The sequence below is a fragment of the Protobothrops mucrosquamatus genome, unplaced genomic scaffold, assembly GCF_001527695.2.
Source record: "Protobothrops mucrosquamatus isolate PMUCROS unplaced genomic scaffold, P.Mucros_1.0 scaffold3020, whole genome shotgun sequence".
Classification (NCBI taxonomy): Eukaryota; Metazoa; Chordata; class Lepidosauria; order Squamata; family Viperidae; genus Protobothrops; species Protobothrops mucrosquamatus.
The window spans coordinates 103,825-111,755 of record NW_015389035.1 but is presented as its reverse complement, the minus strand read 5'-3'; positions in this window follow the sequence as shown (position 1 = coordinate 111,755).

Genomic DNA, 7,931 nt, shown 5'->3' with positions numbered 1-7,931 from the left:
GTTGAGGACTTCCTATATATTCTTCCCTTTGTAAACCAGCATGACCCAATGGATAGAAAATTTTCAGACACCCTATCTAAAATGCACCAGATTTAGATGAGGCATAGGTGGTACAGGACCTTGGATGCAAAGTATAATGCCAGATATCAGTCAGGGCTGATTGAACAATGATTAGTTCAAATCCCTTTGATTTCAGTTGCTCCTTGCAAGACTGATGGACACGTTCCACTGAACTGGATCCACAGACTGATTGATTAAAACATTGATGTATTGCCCTGCTTCAAAAGCCTTAGGAAGTTGGAAGTACAACAGAAATAAATCAGTAAAGTTAACAAAACCGGACCTTAACCCACAAGGTCAGCCAGCTGAGGTCCATCATCTGTATTTAAAGCTACTCAGAATTATGCCACCTTTACAGCTTTATGGAGGACAAAGTAGACCCCCACCCCCAAGGTCTGGGTTCAGAGCAATGGTGGGATTCAGCCGGTTTGCACCAGTTCGGCAGAACCGGTAGCTAATATTTTTGTTGCCCAGGCCCAGAATGGACTTCCGGAAGTGGCATCCACACAGAGAACCGGTTGTTGACATATTTGAATCCCACTCCTTCCTTCCTTCCTTCCTTCCTTCCTTCCTTCCTTCCTTCCTTCCTTCCGTGGGATTCAGCCACTTCACACCAGTTTGGCAGAACCGGTAGCTAATTTTTTTGTTGCCCAGGCCCAGAACGGACTTCCGGAAGTGGCATCCACATAGAGAACCGGTTGTTCACCTATTTGAATCCCACCACTGGTTCAGAGTTTCATAACATGGTTTCCCCGTTCCTTTCTATAGGCTGGGGGACCCATAGAAGACCCTCTCGAGATCCCAGGAGGGGCTTAATCTGTCCTTAGTCTGTGGCTCCACATTGTTGAACGCTCCAGCTTTTATGGCCAGGATAGTTTATGAATCTAACATATTTGCGGTCATTCTACAGTAGTCCCTTGACTTACAACCGTAATGGAGCCTGTCCATTACGGTCGTAAGTTGTGATAGTCCTAAAGCAGGTTGTCATGTGACCGATCCAATTTTACGACCTTTATTGTAGCTTTTTGGCAAAAAGGTCATAAACGTGTTCATGTGGCCACAGGATGCTATAACTGGCTTTAAGGCTGCACCCCCAAATGCAGTCACCTGACTATGAGGGTGTGGGGTGTGGGAAAGCAGCCATCAGAAGTTCGAAACAAGGTTGTAAGCATCCCAGGGTAGGTTCATAGTAACTTCAAATGGGTGCTAAGCAGTGGCTATAAGTCAAGGATTACCTATAGATGTAAATTTTGGCTAAGGAAAGGGCACTTAGTACCTGCCTTGTGGAACTAAGGCTAAGATTTTCACCTAATCATGAACGTGGATGTCTTCCTGAGGTGAGAAATATGGAACATATCCAATCTTGGCAACTTTAAGATCTGTGGACTTTGATTCCCAGAATTCCACCTTGATCAGTTTCCATCCGTTGCTTCTTGTCCTGCCTTCAGGCGCTTTGGAGAATAGCTTGACTCCCTCTTCTTTGGGGCAGCCCCTCAAATACTGGAATACTGCTATCCTGTCACCGGTTCTGCACCATATAAACTGAAGGGAGAAAAAGATTAAAGCCTCTTGGGATTTTTTTTTAAGGATTTGGAGGGAAATGAGAATATAATATTTAGAAGTCCCCTTCCGCATCATTTTAAGAGCGGCTTATGGTTTTAAAATTAGAAGGTCGTTGATTGGCAGTTTTTGCTCACTCTAATCCTATTAGTCTATTTGTGTTTCAAAATTCTGTAGTTTTGCTTTGAGTTTGGATTCTCTCTCTTTCACCTCCCCATCTTTTGGAAGGTGCAAGCGGGCCAAAAGTGTGTGTGTGTGGGGGGGGGTTTACAAGGAGAGACGGATGAGGGAGTGAAACAGTTGGAGATCTTCACATATTTCATTGAAGATGAAAATGTACAAAGTGGGAAACTTCACACTGGCACATTGTTTTCTGGCCAAAATACCAAAGTGGGAGTAGCAGATGTATTACATTCGTGCCAAGGAGAGCCGGGTTCGAATCCTTGTGCAGCCCAACTCCTTGACTTACGACTGCAATTGGGGGCAGAATTTTCATTGTTAAGCAAATGCCAATCACATGACCTTTAAATATGTGCCAGTTGCCCAGCGCCCAGGGACCGTGAGGATGCTCCGATGGTTGTAAGTGCGAGGACTGGACATAAGTCAGTTTTTTTCAATACCGTTGTAACTTGGAGCAGTTGCTAAATGAATGGCTATAAGTCAAGGACTACCTGTATTTATTTATTTATTTATTTGAGCCTGGCACATCCCCTCTTAGGCTACTCGGCTTTGTTAGGCTGTTGTAAAAATAAAATCCAGATTTATACTGCTTTTCCTGGCAGCCCAGAACAATTTGCAACTGTAAAAAAAAAACAACCTCAGAAACCTCAATTATAGATAACATAAAAAAAGAACAATAACCTATAAAGGGATTTATGGGGCAAGAGAGAAGAGGACAGTTTCATAATCCCATGTGTGATGCCCGGGGGCAAAGACAGATGAACTGAAATATGATTAATCATACGATTGTATCCCAAATGTTTTATTGCCAAAATTTAACAAGGGAAGCTTTCTCCCGTTGCTCTATCTGCTAATTTTATCTGGGTTTCTTTGCCGAAGGGACCGGAATGGGATGGAGGAGAGGGAAAAGAGATGGGGGGGGGAATCGACATCCTTGGTGCTACTGCCAAGAAGGCTTTGAGGATTTAGATCCCACATGGGTTAAACTTGGAGTAGGTATTGTTGGCAGCTAAGCCACGTTGAAAAACTCAAGTGGTTTGAAGCTGGAAGCAGCCAAATGCAATCTCCCGGCTTAGCACTGCCAGCAATTAACCCGGCGTAGTGGAGATCAAGGCTTGGATGGCTGGCAAGCCAAGAAGGGAAGAAACGTTCCCGGATTCCCCAGCAGGGAAAAGCCTGCAAGTAGTGGCCTGCATTGAACTTGGAGTAGTGGAGACGACGAGGGGATGGCTGTTCAAAAGGATGGTTGACGGGGAGAAACCGATCTGCAGGCTGAGGTGGCGTATCTCATGTCACCACCGAGGAACATTTAGATTTCACACGCGCCGCCGTGGCTCTCCTTTGACACAGGATCAAATCTCCACCTTGACAAGCCCAAGCTTCTTAGATCAGGGCTTTTCAACCAGTGGTACGGGTACCACCTGTGGTACATTGGCACCTGGCAGGTGGTACACAACCATCCTAGAAAAGTGGCAGTGTGGGAGGGGAATGAGCTGAACCGGTGGCAGCATCACACAAGCCTGAGCGAGAGACGGCTGGAGCTGCAGGGCTGTCAGGGCTCAGCGGAAGAGCCAGGATCAGTGCCGCTTTCCAGCTGATCGGCGCTTCTTCGGGGCTGTCAGGGCTCAGTGGAAGTGCCAGGATCAGTGCCAGGCTCCAGCTGGAGCTCGGCGCTGATCCTGGTGCTTCTGCTGAGCCCTGAAGAAGCACCAATCAGCTGGAAAGCAGCACTGATCCTGGCACTTCTGCTGAGCCCTGATGAAGCGCCGATCAGCTGGAATGTTGCAGCATCTCCAGGGTCTTGTGATTTACATTCAGATGCTTGGCAACCGATTCATATTTATGACGGTCACAGTGTTGTAGGGTCATGTGAAGTGACCAAAACCTGCTGCAACCACCCAGCAGACGGGGGGAATAAAAATCAAACACCCCCCCACCCCACCCTTGCTGCCAATCCTCAACAGAAATGCTCACAACAATGAAAACCTTGGACAGAAGGAAGAGTGCCGGCGGGCGGGCAGGCAGGTGTCTTGCTCGGCTGTAGCTTGGGGGGCACTTTTTTCAGTGCCTTTGTAACTTCGAACAGTCACTAAGCGAACTGTTGTAAGTTGAGAACTACCTGTACTTTATCACTTTTTTTCCTTTTTTTGGGGGGGTCATCAGGTTTTTGACACCTTGCTAGGCGACTGGTGGTGCTCAGATATTGCCATATCCTAAAAGAGGTACAATGGGTGAAAAGGTTGAAAAGACCTGTCTTAGATGAGTTGTTTGCGATACGTTCCCTGCCAGCTCCTCTTCCTGGCAGGGCGTTTGACTTGTTTCGTCAGCAGAAACAGAGACTTAAGAGCAACTTGCCTTCATACACACGTCGCTGAAATGTTCAAAGCGCTTCTCCTGTTATTGATCTGGCACGGCACGGGGGTTACAAGCATTTGATTTGAGATTAATTTTTAATCTTTCAAATACCTCTCTCCGAGCATGACAGCTCCTGTCTCCCCCAGTCAGCGGAGGGATTGCCACCGGATGCTGAAGTAGCTCCATTGCTCCGTTCAGCCATGCCCCCCCACACAGGGAAGTCCTCAACTTACAACAGTTCGTTTAGTGACCGTTGGAAGTTACAACGGGCACTGAAAAAAATGACGGCTTTTTCACACTTACGACCGATGCAGCATCCTCATGGTCATGTGAACACAATTCAGACGCTTTTGGCAACTGACTCATATTTATGACGGTGGCAGAGTCCCGAGGTCATATGGCCAACTTTTGTGACCTTCTCACGAGCAAATCAAAGGCGAAACCAGATTCCCTTCACTTAACAACTGCAGGGATTCGCTTAACGACCGTGGCAAGAAAAGTCGTAAAACGGGGCAAAATTCATTTAAAAACTGCCTCGCTTAGCCATAGCAACTTTGGACTCTATTGTGGTCGTACGTCAAGGGAGAAAATCCTTGAGTTATGACTGCAGTTGGGAATGGAATTGCCGTTGCTAAGCGAGGCAGCTGGAAAGCGCGACAATATCTGAACGCATCTCTTCGGGATGGCATTGTAGGCAGGCCGTTGAGCGGGAAGGGTGGAAAATCCCAGGTGAAAGAGGGTGGGGGTGCCACATGGTGGGGGAGGCCCTGGGAGACCCTGGGTGGTCCTGGGCTGGCTGTGCACAAGTCGGGGGAGAGAGGGTGCTGCAGTAGGGTGCAAGCTCAGGAGCGTTGGGACAAGAGGATGCAGGGTGCATACCACCACTGGGAGACTAGTGAAAGAGGGTGCAAGGTTCATGCATGCTTAAAATGATGTTGAGGGGGGACGTCTAAATATTATATTCTCATTCCCCCCAAATTCTTAAAATAAAATCCCCCGAGGCTTTAATGTTTTTCTCCCTTCAATTTATATGGTACAGAAGAGGTGACCTGAAAGCACTATTCCAGTATTTGAGGGGCTGCCACCTAGAACAGGAAGTCAAGCTATTCTCCAAAGCACCTGAAGGCAGGACAAGAAGCAACGGATGGAAACTAATCAAGGAGAGAAGCAACCTAGAACTAAGGAGAAACTTTCTAACAGCGAGGACAATTAACCAGTGGAACAACCTGCCTCCAGAAGCGGTGAATGCTCCGTCACTGGATGTTTTCAAAAAGAGACTGGACAGCCACTTGTCTGAAATGGTTTAGGTTAGCAAGGAGGCTGGGGAAAGAGAGGGGGGGGGGTGAGCTAAGGGTGGAAGGAGGGTATGGGATGTGCAAGTGAAGAAAGGCCGGTGGAGGGGGGGGGAGACTTATTTGATCTTCCCTGCCAGCTTGACTTTACACGTGGGAAGTTGGCAGGGAAGGTCCCACATGACTGTGGGACGCTTCAACTGATCTGGTTGCCAAGCGCTCTCAAATTTTGTTTTCGTGATCACGGGACAGTCAGTTTATGCAGCACTCTTGTAGCTTTGGACAGTTGCTGGATCAGCAGTCATAAGTCAAGGACTCCTGTATCGGTCCCCTTTGTGTGTGTGTGTGTGGGGGGGTGTCTTTCCATAGGCTCTCTATTCCTGAGAATTTGGTAGGCAATAATTGGAGGCATTTTCAGTGCTGGCTCTAAACTGCTTCCCGCTGACTTTTATCTTCCTCTTCTGCAGAGATACTCAAACAAACCTTGAAAGCCCTTCACGGAGGTTACGATGAACTTGAGTTTCAGTACTGCTCTGATGTTTCCTTATCATTTGGGGAGGTCACAGCCTTGGCAAGCTCCCAAAATATTTATGCAAGATTAAAAAACAAAAACAAAACAGGACTGAACGTGATGTCTACTCCGAACTGGCCTAGATCTGTTTTTGAGAAACAGATGTTGGGAACAATAACTCCTTTATGTCCTGCTTGTAAACGTTTAGAGAAATTGATCTGTGATCCCTGAATTATACGGATTGTGAGCAGATTCAGAAATGCATTCTTCAATATTCTTAAGCCTGCCACTTTTCACAGGTCAAGGTAGCTTCATAGTGGTGGAGAAGGAAGGCGTAACTCCCCCCCCCCCCAATACATTTTGGACACAGCTGCAAAAATAAGTTTCAGAAATGGCTGAATGACCCAGCCCAGGTTTGAAAGCTAGGATTAGTTTTTCAATCTTTCTTTGCTGCTTGTGAAATGGGAAATGGGTGTGACTTTGCTTAAAAGATACCACACACATAATCCGTGGCCTGGATCAGAAGTGTCCAACCTTGGCAACTTTTAAGACTTGTGGACTTCAACTCCCGGAATTCTGGGAGATGATTGGGGAATTCTGGGAATTGAAGTCCACAAGTCTTAAAGTTGCCAGGGTTGGATACCCCTGGCCTAGACCCTCCTTTAGCATGGAGTTATAGCTCTTCTGCCTGGCTGTGTTGCTCAATGGATTAAGCTGGCGTTAACTTAGCTTCATGTGGATGAATTTCATCCTGCTGAGAATTGCCAGCTGACGTGCTCAAGGACCTTTCCTAACTATCTCGGGATTTCAACATTCTTTGGCTTCTCAGGACAAATGAAAAAAAAAAAAAAGCAGAAACATCACCTTCTTTGGTGGAAAAAACCCCAAATACTATTTGGAACATATTGCCCAGCCCCGTTTTTCCTCGATGGAAGTCTGGAGCCTACAGAAATACAGGTCGTCCTTGACTTACAACCACCATTGAGCCCACAATTCTGTTGCTAAGTGAAACATTTGTTACATGGATTTTGCCCCGTTTTACGACCTTTCTTGCCACAGCTGTTAAGTGAAACACTGCAGTAAAGTTAGTAAGACCGTTGGTTAGATAACTCTGGCCTCCCCATTCACTTTGCTTGTGCAAGGTCGCAAAGGATCCCAGGATACGGCAACCGCCATAAATAGGAGTCGGTTGCCAAACATCTGAACGTTGATCGTGTGATCACGAGGATGCCGCAACCGTTGTAAATGCGAAAAACGGTCCTTTTCAGTGCCATTGTAACTTTGAACGGTCAGAAAGTGAACTGTTGTAAGTCGGGGACTGCCTGTACCAGATTTTTCCCACTTTCCAACAGCTCCTACGGAATCACTGTTCTTTCCATGGATTCTTTTAAAGCGAGAGGCTCATGCGAACTCTGTGTAGGAATATGAGACACGAGAGATAATGCTACCCGAGCGCCAGGCGTGTGTTGGCGGATTAAATTCCATTTCTCTGCATGGGAGAAGAAACAAAATGAATCTGATTAGCAGAGCTCCATGCTAGCTAGAGGAAGATGACATCATATTTATTCCGAACCCTTCTTCTTGCTCTTGAAATTCTTTTTGAAAAGGCAGCTGGAAGCCCTCCTGCCTGCCTGCCTTCCCTGAAACCTTTCTGGGATTCCAAGAATCAAAGTTAGAGAAAGCTTACAGGGCAATTTTAGGCAGGGGCGTGACTCGGTGGAATTTGCTCCCAGGAAACTGGAGATAAATCAGTGGTGGGATTCAGCCGGTTTGCACCACTTCGGCAGAACTGGTAGCTATTTTTTTTTGTTGTCCAGACCCAGAACGGACTTCCGGAAGTGGCATCCACACAGAGAACCGGATGTTGACATATTTGAATCCCACCACTCCTTCCTTCCTTCCTTCCTTCCTTCCTTCCTTCCTTCCTTCCTTCCTTCCTTCCTTCCTTCCTTCCTTCCTTCCTTCCTTCCTTC